The following is a 19,756-nucleotide window of genomic DNA, read 5'->3' on the forward strand; positions in this document are numbered from 1 at the left end:
TTTGTAGCCAATCGATCTAAAAAATACACTGATTTCCACATGCTGACTGTCCGCACGTTCGTACGTCCGTACGTCCGTACGCCAAGCCCATACCTTGAAAAATAACAGTGGCACCATTACCGTAGCTACATCTTTGATATTGGACATCCATATTTTATGGTTAATTTACGGCAGAGATGCGACATCTTCCAGTTGTAGTCAAAGAGGCTCGATCGTGCTTTTGTCAATATCCTTCAGGCTGCAAAATATCTCGTTAATGATGCTCGAGTGGATGCTTACACTGATTCCATGGCCTTCCTGCGGTCTGCAGAGACAATGTGTAAAAATAAACTGCCCAATTACACGCTCAAGCGTTCCTTTATTCCCTCTCCCCGCCTCCTAGCTCCCAGCCGACACAAACGAAGCAGCATGAAAGAGACCAGCGATGGGAAAAAGTGACCAACGCGCAAATAATTAGTTTCGGAATACCTTAGAGTGGATAGATATATTAGATGTACAGACCCTAAAATTACGATAACGCTAATTTGGTAAACATTGAGAATACTGTTCTAAATGCAGTCGAAACTCCGGCTGCGACCACCTCTCGTAAGCGACCACGTCTCTTCTGTGACCAGTTTTCCAAAATACCAGCAGTTTCCAATTCAATTCACTGTATTTGGAACCTCTTGCATCAAAATCCAATATTGCCAGCAAATGTATTTTTTATTAATTTTTGCGAACTGTCCAAATTTAAAATAAATTGTATAGTTTTTGCTCGAACGTTTAGTTTAGCTTTGAACAAACTGTCTAATTTGAAAAAAATCTGGATACTTTCCATCAAGCAATCAAATGTCAAGATAAATAAAAGAACCGAGCGTTGGCCAATTAGGTTGCAGCTATTATCACTGCCATCAAACGTCTGCGAGCGATTGCCGCTCGCTAAGTTTTATTATGTTTTGATAATGGCGGAATTTTTCCCGACTTTTCTCTCCACCTTTTTGACGTCTCAAACTTTCAAATGGAGTCTTCAGCTAGGTTTCCAGAGATAGATGCTACTGATTTACTCAGGATGGGGGAGAATAATCAGTACATGAACACGCAAAGGAGCACAAAAACCTGGGTTAAAGTGTTTGACCTGTGGCTTGCTGAGGGAAGGGAGGTGAGAAAGCTTGAAGAGATTCCCGAAGACTAGCTTGACGACATTCTTTGCCGATTTTATGCTGAGATAAGAAAGCAAAACGGAGATGAATACCATCTAAAGAATGACGGAAAGAGTTACAGCATACTACGAGACCGCAAGTTCGCCATGTTGATCTGTTTTGAAAGGTATATAATTAAATTGGACGAGGCCGTAGGCCTCGTCCAATTTGGCAGTCCTTGGGATTTTTCTCATCCAATTAGTTCCAAATTGGACAGCATGTATATTCCTATCACATATACTTATCTGTCAAATGGTCGCTAACAGGATGTTAAAAACAAAAGAAAATTTCAGACTTTTAGCTATAAAAATGGTTGCGGTCGCGTACGAGAGGTGGTCGCATAGCTATATATTTAGCGCGGATATTGGATAGTAAGGCGTTGTAATATTGACGCACTATATTCCTGGTAAGTACAAGGGATGGAAATTTCTCAATGGGAAGTACCACATTTTTTTCTCGAAATTGACTTTTCACAGGAATAAAAGATTTAAAACTTGGGGTAAGTCACTGCAGTAACCATATGGGGCAAAATTTTGACCTAATATGGTCTAAGCTCCCGTAAGTGACCCCCTCCCGTCAGCAACCTCCTATACCAGCCATTTTGGGCGGAAAGAAGGAAGGTTCAAATGTATACGAATACAAGGATAAAATTCCCTTCTCTTCTTTTCCGTACAGAGTGAAACCGCTTTTAAATTGTTATTGCAAACATCACCACCATTATTTTTACCCTTTTACAACATAGTCTATTCCGTTTATGAAAATTTTAAACATAATCTACCTTTACATTCAAGATTCCATGTCGCCTCTGTTTGGTTGCCTGAACTATAAATGTGAAAAGGTTTATTCAATAAGAAGTGAGATTAAATGAATCAGGATGGACATGCGTAATAAAATAATTTTGAATGTAAATCACGTAACAGAAAAAGAAAAATCGATCGTAAGAATAAGATGGAAAAGCTGTATGTATGTGACGATGCCACCATAGAATTTCGAAATTTGCACATATAAGTTAGTGAAGGAAACCCCTTCTCTTTAATATATATATATATTCATGTTGTTCGTGCTTATTTTTTTCTATTTCTCAAACGCTTCTCGAGTTCATCCGATCTTAGATTGGTAATTGGTTGCTTGAACACTTTAATCTTATATATGCCACGAATGTAATTTGTATAGGTAATCGCATGATTTTGACAACAATTAATCATATTTGTAATAAATGTCTCATGAGTAAATCTTTAAACGGCTCACGAAACTGTTCGAGCGCGTAATGCGAGTACAATCTTAAAAAATACATATTTTATTTATTTATAGTTGCAGACTGTTTACGAAAGCCGCTAAATTTCTCAATTTAAGGAGGCCAAAAGTTCAAACCATATATTAGCGGCCAAAGTCCATTTCCAACAAACAGAAGTCGTTTTTGTCATTTGTCTTGACGACGTTCCTACTCAAAGCCTTTAGTACTTTCCAATTCTCTACTTAATTGAAAGCGGCACTTTTTGGCCTGTCTGATGTGTTAATAGCAGGATTCAGCTAAGCTTCCAGTAATGCACAGCTTGGAATATTCGAGTATTTTTACTTTTACTAATTTCCACGTCAAATGATACAGCGACAAATGGTCTTGTTGTATGACTATATAAGAACAAATGTGAATTTCTGGCGAAATCATTGAGCCCTAACAAGATAGCGGACAATTATAAGAGGCCAATCGTTTTATCTTGATTTCGCGAATCTGAGGTACCGGTAAGTGCAATTTTGAAGGGCAGATATTATTTCAATGCCTGTATTTTAACTCTTGTATTTTCATACGCTTGGTTGCTTTTCTCCCATTTTAATCATAATTAACGGCGACAATTTTATTTTTTTATAGTCGTTATTTGATTGTCTGAACAAAACATAAAGATAAATAAAGATTGTCATTTATACCATTTATATAAAATTTCTTGTCAGTTGTTATTAAAACGATATTGAGTGAACCATGTGAAGCAAAATGTTTTCTGTTGTTGTTTTATTGCGTGTGCACTTAGTTCAAAACGATATGACTAGGTTCTATAAAGTTTTAATTGAAGCACACAGCGACCCTTCAAATAATGGACTTCTTGGAATTTCGGAGTTTTCATGTTAAAATGATTTAGCAAAGTACACATTTTATTGTTAATTAAGTGACTAAATAAGAAACGTGTAGTTTTTCCTAATTATCTCGACGACTCGGCATACAGTGGTCCTTCCTCAGTCAATATATGTTTTCATTTTAATCTGCAGTTCATCATGAACCAATTTGGGCCGGAATAATTAGATACACGTTTTCCTTTAGAACGAAAAGTCTAAAATAACCCCAATGTAACAGGTCAAAAAGCTGACCGCTAGCTATAGTGCGCCAAATCCTTTGATATTTTCCCCAGAGATAGTAAAGTCATTGTTTTTTAGGTTCATGATTTCATATTTGTGGGTTGTAGAAGACGCTTTGCATGAACGCTAATCAAAGTGTTATAAAATTCTGTCTATATTGATAGCGGTCGACGGATTGTCACGAGAAGCAAACTTGCATTAAAAGTTAATTGCGTGACAGATTGCCTCATATGAATGATGTTTGGTATGGTAGACGAGCTGGTCTGGGTGTTCTCCGTTTGTAGATTGTTGATTTAAGCTTAAATATTTCGTTGAAGAAATGCAAAAGTTCGTGTCCATTTGCAAGTGCGAAGAAAGAACCACAGAGGAAAACGTCGGTGGAAAACGTTTCAAAAACATTCGATGAGAATTGGGCTGATGCGTTGCTAAGCGAAGAAGGTTCCTGCTTCGAGTTGCTTACATTGGACCAGGAAGACGTTTGACATTCTCTAAATATTACTTCCTTGGCGCTTTCGCCGTTCGAAGCGGTATATCCCGTGGCTAAGGCGTTTGAAAAATCGAAGGGAAGAAACAGAAGCGAAAATTATTTTCTTACTAACCTGAGCGCACGAGCGGTGGTTTTGCGTATTATCTCATTACACCGGAAAAAACTCCCCAAAGTATATTCCCTCCGTATCTCGAAACGAAAATTTCAGTGAGTGAAGTGTTCTTTTGCATACACGCTCGATTTCTTCCGTTCTCTTGTGTCTGGTTCAAAAGAGAATGGTGAGCTGCTTTCCCGAACAATACATTTGAGTATAAACTTAACTAACACAAAACTGCAATGGCAATGGAATCCAGGAAGACAATCTCCTTTTTGAAGGGCCAATGCTTATCATACCTTTATTTAAAGAAACCGAACAACAACAACAACAACAACAACAAAAAAAAACTACTGCAAGCAGTCAGCCCTAGCTAGCCGCAACAAAATTTTACGCGCCCTGCTTGCGAGTGTCATTAAATATCCTTATATCAGACATACTGCCTGTTTTCTTTTCGGTTCCTAAGAAAACCGGTGTCAAAAAACGCAGCATCTGTACTTTTGTTTACTTTTCTCTTGAGTCGATTTATCGAAAATTGGTCATTAGTACCTTTGGAATATGGTTTGCTTTCAAGTACGAAATACAGGTTAATGAGATTGAACAGGAGTCAGGAAACATAAGCTTATTTTAGAGGTAATTATTACTGCGGAGCGAGCGTAGCGACCGAGAAGCAACATAATCAGGATCTAAGAAGACTTTATAGAAAGGGGTACGAATTCTCGAATTTATCACTTTTTACCAGAATGCACTGCATTTAACCAAAGTGCACTGCACCACTTTTTACCAGAGTGCATTGCGCCACGAACAACTCAAGGATGTCACACCGTCCTTGCTCATGGATTCCAATGAGAAAGGTTTAATGGTTACGTTTTACTCTGATTTACCCGTAAACCGATGTGAAGGAGATCGTGCTTGACTTTCACAACTCTAGCTTTTGTTCTTAATGCAGTACAGGAGTAGTATATGAAAGTTTTTTAATTGTGACATCTTAATTTTAAACTTAGTATATCATTTTCGAGCAGTCTCGTCGTTACTAAAGCTTGTAGAATAATTAAAACAAACGAAAACCGTAGAACACGCCAGTTTCATATATGCTGTGATCTATTCCTTTTCATCCAAACCTGAATTTAAGCTAAAGCAGTAGTATTTTCACACATCGCGATGGACGCGTCCTCGACACAGCCCGTAAACATTAAGACAGAGACATATAATACCTACCAGCACAGAATTTATATTAAGTTAGATTTCTATTCCTACAATTTCCACATCTTCCGATTTTCGCGATCTGGTAAAGAGGAGGTTGATGTGCATCGTTTCATGTCCAAACATAGTTCAGATCACTATGTGCTTTTTTGTCACCATCCCTTGTCACACCTCGCCATCGATGCATTATCATGTATGAAGTTGATGCATACAAGGACAGATTTCCCACGACTTGACACTACCTTAAGAGATAATGGTTAATGTAAGTTTCGGAACGCGCAAGTAGATGAATCACTTCGTATATTATGTCACTATCAACAGAATGTGCCGCCGCAATACTATATTTTAGATACCCTAGTTCCTGTTTAAATCTTACGTCATTAATTGGAGTTTTTGACACCATTGTAGATCGACAGGCATAAGAGCTAAAGCTGAAGACCACGTGTGAGTGACAAAGGTGACTGGTTATTTCACGGCGCTGTATACATCCCAACGAGAGAGATTCTTCATGAAAGTTCAGCATGAATATGAGCAACAACGAAAGAAACATCAATTCTTCCAGCTCAACGTTTAATTGCCTGTTTGCACCCCACGGCGTATCATTCGAAACGTGTGGCTCTGGTTTCGACTTGATTTTAGGCATCATTACGGTCATGCTTTCACTCCCCACCGTTCTATTGAACGCATTCATAATCCTAGCTATAAAGCAAAGAAGAGAGCTGCAAAAACCCTCAAGCATTATGTTATCAAGCCTCGCCGTTACAGATCTTCTAGTTGGCGCAATAGTTATGCCGCTCACTGCCACTATTTATTTCTTTACATTACGTCAAGTTTTGTCTGAGTATACCTGTGTGTTATTTGCGGCGAATAACATCTTCTTCCCTTTACTCTTCTCAACTACTTTGCATCACTTGACTATCATTGCCTGGGAGAGGTACGTGGCGGTACAAAAATGGATGGACTACAAGCTTATCATCACAAACGGCCGCCTGAAAAAGATTGCGATAGCTACCTGGCTATCCTCGCTATTCCCAACGGCTCAATACGTTTCTGTAACAGTGGTCTCTGGGGATAGTACAATTTTGAACAGCGTTTTCGCCGGTTGGGTAGCTGTAGAAGCTGTTTGTCTTTTTCTTATTGCATTCTTTTATCGTAAGGTTTACCTTGTAATGCGAAATCGTAAACTAAATGAAATCTCTCAAATTGACGTTCTAATGAAAGCAAAACTGGAGTCTAAAGTTGCCAAGACAACTGGTTTGCTAACCGCTGCGATAATATCCTCGTTTATCCCAATATTTGTTTTTGCTATATTAGGAAATGTAGTGCCACTCTTTCGTACAAATGTCTCTATCCGGCTTACACAGTTGGTTTTGCAGTTGAACTCTTTATTTAATCCACTGCTTTACTGTTATAGAGACAACCGTTTTAGGAACGCTTTTCGCGAGCTGTTAGGGATGAAAAAACGTCGAGCAGTACAGTCAGCAGTTGGTGCCGTTCAGTTTATCAGGCAAAAGGACACATTTAGGTCGCCAGAGCAGCACATAGTAGGAAAACATACCCAACGCTTGACAAGATCAGTATCTTGCAATTCAACTAATGTGTTTCATTTTTATCATGGAACACCCAGTGTGGTTATGTTAAAAAAGGCTTTGTCTGCTCCCACGCTTGATACATGCAGCAGCTCCCTAGATGGTTAGATCTGCAGCAGCCTTCATTCATCGCTGAAACAAGGGCAATAATCCATGGTGAAAGTGTGAAGCGAGGTAAGACAATCGTGAAGGTAACGGAGATGTAACCAGCCCTGAAATTAAACGCTGAAATTAATATCGAAATCCTGGGATTCCGAGAAGTCTCCGTGAAAAAAATTGCCAACCACCAAGTAGCATGAAATGCTTCGAAGACCAGAAACGATCACATCGAATATCACGGCCCCATATGAAGCATGACTTGAGAGAGGATTTTGAGAACTGCAAGTAACATCGGGCTAGACGGCAGAACAAACATTTCTTCGGATTCTTAAACATGTACAGACTGTGAGCAATTATTTACTGACCTCGTAAATAGTCGGGTGAGAAACGAATTTCGCACCTGAATGATTTGGACAAATTCCCGCACTCAGGTTGCAGTAAGAAATAGCTTAACTCCGTCTAGGTAAAGGAAGAAAAATGCAAAGCTTGATCATTAACGGGGCAAAAATTGTAAGGGTCCTTCCAATACTATAGCATTACCCAATGTCTTGAAAAGGAGCCTGTACTACTTATTAATAATCAGGTAGTACACATATATTATATAAGGGTTGTATTTTAAAAAGTAACAAGGTCTAGCCTGCGGTGCAGAAATCTCAGGTATTAGTTTATTTTTTTGGCGATTTCTGCTATCAGTTCAGATTGCAGCCCATTTCGTAGCTATCAACAATCCTACTGATCTCACATCTCAGCTATCAGTTGAAAACCAATCATCTCTCGGCTGAAAGTTAAAACTTTAATCACTTCTCAGCTATCAGTTAAACCCCGTGCGAAACCTAAGCTAAAGAATTGTCTCTCGGCGTTTGTCACGACTGTGATTTGGGTAGATGGGTTTGAAATAGAATGGCTAACGGATATAATGAAAACAACTTTAGAATTTCCTTGCAAAACTATGAGATTCACTTTTCCGAAGGCTCTTTTGTATGCGTTGTGTACGGAAAAATTCCGTCCATTGCGTGAGATTAATCATTGATCCAGCATTGTATGTCTGTATCTCCAGACCCCCCTACAAGCTAGCGCCTCTGTCGCTCGCTTGTAAGCCCCTTCCGCCCCCCCCCCCCCACCCTCTCAATTAAAAATACGCGCCGCTATGCCTGATTTGCACATATAGCAATAAAGTTAAGAATGTTATTTATTCTTTTAGTTCTAAATAGTATTTACAGCGGGTTTTTTTTTGTTAAATAAGTGTCGAAAGTAATCAGGCAATTACTTTGGTCTCTATATAAGATATACACAATTAACCAGTTTCAAGAAAAATGGTTTGGACTGTAAATTTTTCGCCAAGAACCTTTTACAGAAGCAGACAATTTGCAAGATATGTCGGAGGATCTTTATTTACAAACAGCTTTACTGCTCTCCATTTACACACTTGTTGCCATCTATTGTAGACCGGCTATAGGTAGTTGACATTACTTGAAGGATTCAGCGACCCTTCAATTGCAAACAATAATGGACTACTTGAATCTTTTAACCCATTTATTTGCCCTAATTTCCATATCAAATAATTCAGGTATAAATGTTGTCTTTCACTAACTATGCAAAAGATTCATTTTTTGGTGATGGCTACTTCCACGTTATTTTTTCGGGCTTAATTGACAATTTCTTTCAAGAATAGGGACGATTACTTAATTTTTATGAATCTGAGGTAAGCAAAATTAATAATTTAATGTTCCAATTTTCTCTTTGCAAAATGTTAATTGTGTTAAAGGAATAACAGAATTGGGTCAGAAGGGTTCCTGGTAAAAAGCCAGAGCACTTAAAAAAATATTAGATAGCTTAAGCAAACCACTATTTCAACGGCAAAGAGAACTCCACCAAACAAAAAGTTTACTGAGAAGAACAATAGCTCTGCACGTGCGTTATAAATCTTTGTACATATTTTGCCGTCCTCTACACAGCAACAACGCGAAATGACTAAGTTCCGCGTAATTTTGAGAACGCAAGCCACGTTGGCTAATTTTTCGTATTTTCATTCGGAAATAAACTCTAGCGTTACATATTTAGCTTGAACAAGTTCTGAGGCCCGCAATAGGTGCACAGAACAGAGCTAGACAATTGCGCGTTTCGAAGGTAAAATATAAAGTCATTTTTCACTAGCCGTTGTCCTCGGGGCCTTCATCGTCATTGCTTGAGCTCTTCTATTATCGCTCTAAGTAATAAAATATTAACACCCTAAATCGTAAGAAAGATGAAAATGTCACATCTGGTCACTTAGCAACTCATTTTTCTTAATTAGAAAGATAAATTATCCTTCTGGATTTTGGGTTCTCTCTTGGTCGAAAATTAATTAATTACCATGTCAAATGACAATGCTTTTCCAACAAGCAAAGACGTGGAAAATTTATTCATTTCAGAAAAGACAATGCAATATCAATTCGCTGTAGTCCGCAGCTGTTTGTTCGCTTGAACTATTAATATTAAGACCGCAATTTATTAAATGGAGTTAATTAAAGAATTTACAGGTATAACAAAAGCTTTTGAAAAGGTGTTACAAATTGCCTAATCTTAAACAGAGCTGAAAGTGTAAATAAACTAGTTACAACCTATTGTTGTCTCGCGCCAATTAATTACACCGTGCCACGGATCTTTGGAGAAATGATGAAAATTAGTGCACGTGTTGCATCCTTACGAACGATTTCATATAACTGTTAAGATATTGCATCTTTTTGTTTAATTTGTGTCTGTCAAAGTTGTCGTCTAGCTGAATAAAAGCTCAGATGCCAGGAAAATGGGACTTCGGAATGGCTTCCGGGAATAGAATCTTCCCTTTCTAAGAGCTTCACTACTTTTCATTTACCCGTGGCTGAAAGCGGCAACAACTGTTGACGATGTAAGTAGTTGCTATTACTTGTAGGGTTCAGCCAGCATTTAATAAGCCATTTCAGAGTTGCCTTTACGTAATATGCTAAACAGGAAAGACAGTGTTTGACCACATTTCCAAACACTGAGAAGAGAGTTGCAAATACGACGCCTAACGAAGTATTTTTGACGAACTTCGAGGTGTTTGGAAATGTGATCAAACACTGTCTTGAGTGTTTGATATATCTACTCAATCGAAACTAAAACTAAGGAGAATACGGGGAATTAAAATCGTAGAAATCAAAGGTAACAGTAAGGTAACAGTGTCACATCTTGCCACCCAGCCGTGTATTTGTGTTTTTTCGGTTCTCAATTTGCCTATTTCTTGTTGCATTCTTTCATCGAAATGTTTACCTCGGAATACGTAATCGTAGAAGTGAAGTGAAGCTAGTGAAGCTAGTGTAATCGTAGAAAGTGAAGCTAGGTTTGACAATCCTAACGGTAACAAAGATGCAACCAAGCCTAAAATTACACCGTGAAATAAGTATACCAAGATCGAAATCCTGTGATTCCAACAAAACACAGTGTCATTTACCAACTACTAGCTGTCGTCGAAAGGTTGAAAGACCAGAAACATTGACTGCGAATATCGCGGCCTCATGAAACGCATCTCAGAACAGCGGTCGACTAGATTTGAGAAAGGACCTTGAAAACTGCAATTAACGACGTGACAAACATTTCAGCCATTTGCGATTCAGTAATCAAGCGGATCGTAAGTATCTGGCTGGGTACTGTATTAGATAAGGGATGTGGCTCTTTTTTTCTACACTTGCAACACATGTTCCCAGTGATCTTGGATCACTGATCCTGACTCATATAACCCCAAAGGAACGCACCCTTACTCTCCGTTTATAGATCGTTGAATTTGCCTTTCTCTTAATTAGCTTTTTGTGGTTGCTTTTCCTTGTTTCTGGCTGTTTAATAGGCAGTGGATTTTGGTTGCATTGTGCTCTGCTCGTCTATAGTGAAACTTAATTCGAGTGCCAATATGTAAATCTCTGCACAGCGGTCTTTCTGAAAATGGCTTTCTGAAAATTCGCGTTTGAATTGTTCATCGGGGACAATATTCACCCTTGCGTCGTATCGCAGCTTACTTGAGAACTCTTCCGATTTTGGGATCCTCTCCTCGACGTTCTCTGCAGTTTCATGCTAAAATCGGACTGGACTTTTTCTTTTGTAGGTGCTCGTAACTGCCTTGCTGGGTGTCGCGGTGGCGTTTTTTAGACGACTTCGTCGGTTTGAGTAGTTGTTCTTCTTGGCGCTCTTTCGGTTTGAATTGTTTGCTGTCGGTTGGATCTTCGCGCTTAAAAATTCGTGGTCTATCTTTAGCAATGAGTCGTCAGAATAACTGGCTACTCTTCTGAACGCAATGATGCTGCTTTAGCAAGTAGTTCGTCGTGATGTAGGGATGCTTTCTTCCCTGTAGTTTCTCGCCAGCAAGACTGCAGTCTCGATTCTTTCCTCAAATCTGGTCATGATCAGTTGCTAATGTATTGATGTTTTGAGGAATGGTACGATGGAAATGTGGCTAGCTATACCGTTTAAGCACTCGTAGAGACCGATAGAAGACGAAGGATTTCTATTCGCTAATAAAAAGTGAATGACGATGATAATTAATTAACCAATAATTAATTAATTAGCTCTTATTAACCGAGTAGGCCAGGAGGTCTGTATGGAAAAATCTTGACCTCGGTCGTGTGTACAGACCTCATTGCGTTCGGTCTGTACTCACGACCTCGGTCAAGATTCTCCCATACAGACCGACTTAGCTCGGTTAATAAGATGTTTATTATATGGCAAAGAAGAAAACTTTAATTCGTTTATAATGTAACTGGTTTGCTGACATTTTGCTAGCGAACGGCGATGAGCTTAATTTAAACCTGCCGAAATTTGCTCGTCCTCTTTACTTCTTTATTTTTTTTTTTGTCATCAGGCTTTTTGGCACTTCCATAAATGATTGAGAAGAATATAAAAGAAAATGGTGAACATTTTTGTATTTTAGTTTGCTACTTTTTCGACGCAAAATGAAACCGGTCTACAGATGCCGGTCTAGATGAGAAAATCTAGACCGCGGTCAATATCGATTTCAGCCAGTCAAATTCGTGAATTCGGTAGTTCCCAGTCCTTGTGAAACACAGCCATATAATAATTAATGATAATTAGTCATTGACGATGTTGCATTTTCGATCGTAGGCGAAGTTGTGATTCTTAAATGTTTGGAACTCCACCAGTCCTGTTTTGACCTCTTCTAAATATGTCGCTAGTTCAACCGATGGTTAAATTGGCTTCTGGTTGTGCTGAGGCAAATCAGAATTATTTTGCGTTAGGTTAAAAGTCCTCGGACCGTTCTATAGTGATGCATAAGAAAATTGGAATTTAAAAAACAAAAACAAAAAGAACAACAACAACAACGAACTAACAAACAAAAATCCAAAAACAAACAAAAACAAAAACCACTAAACAAAACAAAACAAAACAAAACAAAGAAACAAGAATTATCGTAAAAAGACCAAAATCTGTCTTGAACTGTTCGTCAAAATGGGCTTGCTGGACCAATATGTCAAATTACAACAAGTCGATTACAACGTTTTTGTTTTTGTATTGTTTTTTGTTTTGTTTTGTTTTTCCCTCTCAATCTGTTTTATTATCCTTTATCTTGAATGGAATTTTATTTACAACTTGAACACTTACAATGATTCGAGTTGACGCATAACAATCTCAGCAGGGGGGAATGAAGCGCTACTAGGAGTATATTACGGGAAAGTGTCCTTCGCCATTCAAAGACTGGAAAAAGTTCAGACTTCAGAGAGTAAAACTGGTTTCAAAAATGGCCGCTATCAAAGCTATTTGCAGTTGGGTTCATCGAAAACATACATTTACTCGATCTTGCCCTGGGAAAGGAGAACTGTAAGACTCGAAATTCTTCCACAGGTACCAGGTAATAATAAAAATTTAGACTAGTTATGTGGATGAGTACCAAGTCTTGCCTCCAACAGATTCCCAGACGAACTGTCCTAAATGGCTTAGAGGGAATGTAATACTACAAACAAAAAGAGCAAGCAGTTTGTATCCCAGTTTTATTCCAATCCCATTCACCGTGTTACATACATGCATTTAAAGACAGTATAATAATTAGAACTATCCCAATTACACCCATGTAACACGATCTCATGACATTTGAGCCTAAAAGCAACATTAACCCTCCACCGGCAACTGGTTGTTCGCCTTGAATAAATGGAGAACGATCCTTTCCCCCAGCTGACATGTCGTCGTGTGGTCTAGAATTACTAGACTGCGCTTGAGCTAAGGAGAAAAGAAAAACCAACTCAAATTACAATACCGTAAACCACGCTAAATCACTGGGCCGTCCATATGACTTTCAAAGGAGTGTTGGGTGGGCTTGGGAGGGGCATGGGAGGCGCGGTGGCCTCGTGCTTAGTGCGCTCGTCTCCGGATCGAGCGGTCCGGGTTCGAGCCCTGGCCGGGGACATTGTGTTGTGTTCTTGGGCAAAACACTTTACTCTCACAGTGCCTCTCTCCACCCAGGTGTATAAATGGGTACCGGCGAACTTAATGCTGGGGGTAACCCTACGATGGACTAGCATCCCATCCAGGGGGGGGGGGGGGAGTAGAAATACTCCTAGTCGCTTCATGCTACAGAAACCGAGATAAGCTCCTGCCTGATGGGTCATTTGGCTCGTATGCAGACTTTACCTTACCTTACCTTATATCCAGGACGGGCATATAAGCGGAATAAAAAAAATGTTTCGGAACGAAAAGATAAAACGTATCTGAGAAACGAATTAAAGTTAATATACCATTAACTTTCGAATACAAATTTTGATATTTGCGAAGAAACGCAAAAGGAACGCACTTATACATTAGTGCCCGTTTACACTGGAGAGAGGGTTACCCTAGCACTCTCCATTTCCTCTTTTTTTCTTCGTCGTGGTCACAAGGCAGCCAGGGTTATCCTGGTAGGCGGCTTACCCTATCTGCGTGCTAGGGTTACTCTGGCAGGCTGGTTAACTTTTTCCCTTGTAAACACTCCAGGTAGGGTTTACCCGCCTACCTGGGTTAACTTTCTACTTGTTTCCAGACCCTTTGAGCGTAACCGCGCATTAAGTTGTCCCGGGTTGCAGGGTTGCCCTACCTGTGAAATTTTGCTTTTAAACCCAGGATTTATTTTGCCCTTCGGCTAGGATTAACCCGCTTGCTAAGGTCATCCTCCCTTCTTGTAAACAGGCCCGAAGATGGGCTTATATCCGGGGGGGGGGTTATATCCGGAATAATTTCTTTGTTAGCAAATAGAAGGGCTTATAACTAGGAGGGGCTCTAACGTGGGATTTTACGGTATATCGATACGGTGTGATACCTAAAACCTAAAACATTAGCTTAAAAGAATCCACGTTGTTACTATCGGCGTGGCTCTAGCTCGAGATAAAGGCTCTTGGATTTTATTTTCCTTCGCATGTACGATGGTTGAAATACGATGTTAGCTTCATCTATCCTATAGAATTGAAGTAGTGTTCCGAGTAATTTTACCTTTTTAAGTCAACGCATGTCCTTTGCAAATACATTTTTGGAAGTAAAACACCAAGATTTAAAAAACAAATAAACAGCTCCTAGAGACGTCCTTCACTTGAGACTACAGTTATCCTTTTTTGAGGTTATTTTATTATTATATTATAAACACTTTCCTGGTTCCAGTATTTATACCTACCTTGTAACCTCCTGGTCATACAATGCATTGAGAAAGAGGGAGTGGTTGCGAAAGTTCTGCAAAACAGAGCAAACCAGATGAATGTAAAAGCTCTTTACGTTCAATTGCAACAGTTGAATTTCCGCGTTGAATTACAAATTAATAGCTACCTCGCTTGAAGCAGATGGAATGCATGATGGCTGAAACATGAATCATTATCGGCGTACCTCTCTCCACAAGAGAGAGAAAGTACGTGCATGCAGCGCGATTGAAGTGATAATTGTAGCACCTTAAGTAATGGTAATGGGACTGAGTGGAGTCCAATTCGGTCGGTTATCGTAAGAGTGATAACAAAATCGGACACCGCGCAGCGGGAGTCCGAATTGTTTATCACGAGTATGATTACGGACCGAATTGGATGACACGTCTTATTTCCAATTAATCGTAAAAGTTACAATTGCCGAGAAAAGAAGAATAGCCAAGTTATGAAAGAAAGGGAAAATTTGCATTAAAATACCTACACAGGAGATGTAAACATTCTAAGGCCACCGCGCCTCCTACCGGCAGTTGGGCGCCAAAAGCACCAAAGCGCACGCACACACCCACGCACGTAACTACAACTTTGAATGTGATTGGCTTATTGAACTGTCCGATAACAAACTGTCCAATAACAAACTGCCCGATAACAACTTGGCAAGTAAATTAGTGGAAAATAGGAGTTTTTTAAACCAATCACAATCGAGGAAATTGTAATTTTTATGATTACTAGCGGAATTAACAGTACTTCAATCATGCTTCGAAAACCGTGATTAGTTGGTTGCTCGAGGAAATTAGCAGCAATGCTTCTCTTTAAATTCGATGGTAAATTATGTTTATGGTGATAAGTTTTTCCCGAAGGCAGCCTCAGTTGCCCTTTACCTATTAAGCACATTAAATTTGAATCAATGAGATATTACTTACTCCTCCGCCAAATAATCCTCCTTTTGCATGTTAACAAAAGAAAAATAGTAATAAAAAAAAGAGACAATCGAAAGAGCCAAGGGTTAAAAAAGTGGCAAAGTACGTACGATTAATAAGAGTTGTCACTTTCGTGATTGCAACGAAGTTCATGCTATAACGTTGATTGCAACAGCATTTATTTGGATCAATACACTTTGAAAATGAATACCATGAAACTTAGGAATATTTTACGTTCTCCTTAGGTGCCACACACCAAGAAAAAAATCTAGCAATGCTCGAGAAAGCAAAACAGCGGCACAGTAGCTTACCTTTTTAGGCACCTCCTTCAAATTGTCCGTTACCTGCAGCATGTCCAAAATGTCATCTTCGACATCAACTTCTTCCAGGCTGTCAGACCGTTCGACAAGCAAAGAAAGAGACAGAAGGCGAAAATAGGAGCATCCATACGTGCTTGAAAATATCTGCAATCCACAGTTTCGCAGAAAAAGTGATGATTATGACCCAAAAGTGTAACAAAATTGCAAATATTTTTTTTAATTAATCACGTCATTGGTAATCGCTTAATGCTGGCACCTGACCGACAGGGAACTTAGGCAAACCGCGGTGACAACACCAACGGGTCAGTCAACAAACAAAACGCTTCACAAGCAGAACAAAGCTTTCGCGTGTGCGTACATTTCTTCCCCGTCAACTGCCAAACCAACAACAACAGCAACAACAACAGCAACAACAACAACAAACCCTGAAAAGACCAAGTTTTGTGTATTGTGGAGGACGTGAGCTCCAATGAAAAATTTTTCGTACCTTCTTTGGGAATCACACGCTTTCATTACATACATAGCCTGAGCATGTTTTTTTAGACCTTTTGGCGTAGAACTGAACAGATCTACACAGTTGCGACATTCGAAGGTAAAATATTAATCCATTTTTGTACAGGGCGTCGTCCTTGGTGTCACGGTCGTCATTGCTAAGGCTTCCTGTTCCGATGCGTGGGTGGTATACCGCAAATTATGTTTGACGACCCTTTTCGTGTATGTCTGAAACTGAGATCAATAGCATGCCACTAGGCGGCGAATATAACATTTTCGAGGCATGGTTACTAAGCTTGCCACCTTTGCAATCTCGGCATGTAAACATATGGCGGACAGTTGCTGAATGAAATTTTCATTTATTCGGAAGACATCAAGTCCAGGATATTTGAAAGGATGGAGAATTTTCAAAATGACGGTTGTCGCCCTTGGGCCAAACGTCGTTTCAAGAACTCGTATTCAAGGCATTTAATTAAGAATCGTAAACGCAGTGGTTACGTTGATCACCAGCAAGTCAGATCGATTGACCGAGCCTTATTTTTCTGTAAACTAACGCTACTCATTTTTAGACGATGATGGCAACTGTGAATGCATGAAGTCAACAGCGATAAGACCAAGGTACCGGATTAATTTATTCTTGTATTGTTTCGCTTTGTATTTTTTTTTTTACTGCCGAACTCGATGAGTAAACTGATTCACAATCGATGTACATGCAAGCTCAATTAGTTCAACTACGACTGCATACGTGTATGCAAACGAACAAGTGCGTCTGTGTTTTTATGTTTTAGTCTGTTATTTTGTAGTCCTCGATATTCACCTCTGAAAAGTATTCTGAAACAATTATTCGCCTCAGGCCCAGTGAACATTGATGAATATTCACCGACACGAAGTCGAGGTGAATATTTACCAATGTTCACTGAACCTGACGAGAATAATTGTTTTATATGAAGCAGCTAAAAGTAGGGTTTTCGTAAAGGAGGCAGTGAAAGAGGGGAAATAATTTACTGTACATTTAATGTCTCTGGCATTCCTTATTTCACATAACTACCGGACAGGTGCTAAAAAAAATGGTCTGGAGTCCAGCCAGCACAACTTGCAAGGCTTTGAGAAGGTTAACTTCTTATTCTCTGTTTTCTTTCTTTAAATAACAAAGTGAATGTTACCAAATTATACAATGGTAATACTGAGACGCTAAGCTAATTAGCCCTAATTTTCGTGGTCAAATTGTCTATAATCGTGATTAAAAAGTTGAGCTTGCTAAATCTATTACACTTGTATAAACATAAATGTAACAGTAGATCCGTTATTGGATGCTTGGCATTCACTATAATGGCGTGATCACTTGCCAGTTAAAGGCTATCGAAAGGGCGATTTACACCCCTCTGTTAGAATTAATGCAATACATAAAGTGTGACACACTCTAGTCCTTGAAGTATTTAACCCGGTGCTGCTTGCCGCACCTTTTTAAGGAAAATATTTACAAGGGTGTTGTAACACGTACCGTTCTTTGTCGGCAGAGTTTGCTTATTGCGTACGGCGGTGTGCATGGGTATGAAGCAGCTAAAAGTACGGTGTACGTAAAGGTGGCAGTGAAAGAGAATAAATAATTTATTGTATTTTTAATGTTGTATACAGCATTTCAGCATTTTACATAACAACCTGACAGTTGCTTAGAATGAAATTAAAAACGATTTGGAGTCCAGCAGACTCAACTTACAAGGCTTTGATGACGGTTAACTTCTATTGTGACCTTTTTCGTGAATCGCCAAGTAACCATGACAAACTGTGTCATCGAGTGACCGAAATCTCTTTCTGAAATATCTGAATGTAATTTACAACATCACTTTCGCAATATGCCGAAGAAGAGCACCTTCTCGCGAAGATATACGTCCGTAACCTTGCATTTTCTTTTGCGAACTGATTTTGCCGAAACCGATCAGGTTCTAGGGCAAAACGTTTTGCGTAGCCATTTTTTTTTCAATATCTGGTATAAATTAAGGCAGAGCACTCGCGAAGCAGAAACATAAAGTTGAAATATTGTGCAATATTAATTCGTTTTTCCTGTAGCCGAAGAAACCGATTAAACAGTGACAGCTAGGCAAAGTTAGATGTAGCCTAGCTAAATCCCAGCGCAGGGACAATGTTAATGCTGGCACACTAAGCTCTCGTAAAGAGACATACTGGTTTCCAGAGTGAAACATTCGGTCATTTTGGGATAAAAGTTATCCATATTTAGCCATATTTTCTCTTAAAGGGACATTGGCTCAGCCCGATCTTTGTGACTAAATTTGCTTGACATCTGCCAGTGAATTACAAAATTTAATACTGAAGCCACGCTTGCCGTCTAAATGGTTACTCAGTTGCCGTTGCTAACTTTCTCAAGACATTGCAAAAGACACATTGTAGCTTACCGTTCTCTGTCTTTAGAGTCCTCTTGAGCCAGGCTTGTGCTAGGTTTGCAGAGTTTGAAATGAATGAGCTAATAAGTGTACAGAATTTATGTAAGGCCTCGGAAGATTTCTAGATCGAAGTCAAAGAGGCGCATGCATATTCAGTGTTAACGGCATTCTTCTTCCACATAACAACCAGTGTGGAAAAAGTTTAGGTTAGGCCAATGTCAGTTCAGCCTGTGAGCCATTATCACTCTTAACGTGGGATAGCGATCTAAAATACCAGGGTTGAAACCTCGACGAAGGTTCTTATTATCAAGACAACATGTGTCTCACAGTACAGGCAAAAAAAAGAAATTGATGAGCTAGGTGTCCTATGACGCAATACTGAAGAAAACAAGCGTCGCCCAGCATGAGCTTATTATCCTTTTTTTTTTAAATATCCGTTTAGCTAAGATAACCGGCAAAGCGCTCAGATTGCCGCCTGGTGAGTTCTATTCCGATAAATACGACAGGATGAAAAGTTTAGGGTTGGAGTAAGCAGCCACTAAAGCGACGGAAGTTTAGCCCAACTGAATTAATTTTCCATTAACGTGCCATGCAAATTTCATTTTAACAACTGATTCGCTTGTCTCGCAAAGTAGCCATGACAAACTGTGTCATCGAGTGACCGAAATCTCTTTCTGAAATATCTGAATGTAATTTACAACATCACTTTCGCAATATGCCGAAGAAGAGCACCTTCTCGCGAAGATATACGTCCGTAACCTTGCATTTTCTTTTGCGAACTGATTTTGCCGAAACCGATCAGGTTCTAGGGCAAAACGTTTTGCGTAGCCATTTTTTTTTTCAATATCTGGTATAAATTAAGGCAGAGCACTCGCGAAGCAGAAACATAAAGTTGAAATATTGTGCAATATTAATTCGTTTTTCCTGTAGCCGAAGAAACCGATTAAACAGTGACAGCTAGACGAAGTTAGATG

General features: G+C 39.3%; 1 long non-coding RNA gene and 1 pseudogene across 1 annotated transcript; one reads left to right on the forward strand and one right to left on the reverse strand.

Moving 5' to 3' along the window:
* The first annotated feature begins 5,829 nt into the window (after positions 1–5,829).
* Positions 5,830–7,103, forward strand: LOC149108935 (5-hydroxytryptamine receptor 1B-like; annotated as a pseudogene).
* Positions 7,104–12,971: 5,868 nt separating this feature from the next.
* Positions 12,972–19,111, reverse strand: LOC110059418 (uncharacterized). The gene is made up of 4 exons (XR_002297757.2): positions 18,795–19,111; positions 15,883–16,035; positions 14,636–14,691; positions 12,972–13,215 (listed from the first exon to the last, which is right to left on the reverse strand). It is a non-coding gene; the product is annotated as an uncharacterized LOC110059418 (long non-coding RNA).
* Positions 19,112–19,756: the final 645 nt, after the last annotated feature.

The sequence above is a fragment of the Orbicella faveolata genome, unplaced genomic scaffold (assembly GCF_042242905.1).
Source record: "Orbicella faveolata isolate gen_17 unplaced genomic scaffold, um_ofav_v1 contig_25, whole genome shotgun sequence".
NCBI lineage: Eukaryota > Metazoa > Cnidaria > Anthozoa > Scleractinia > Merulinidae > Orbicella > Orbicella faveolata.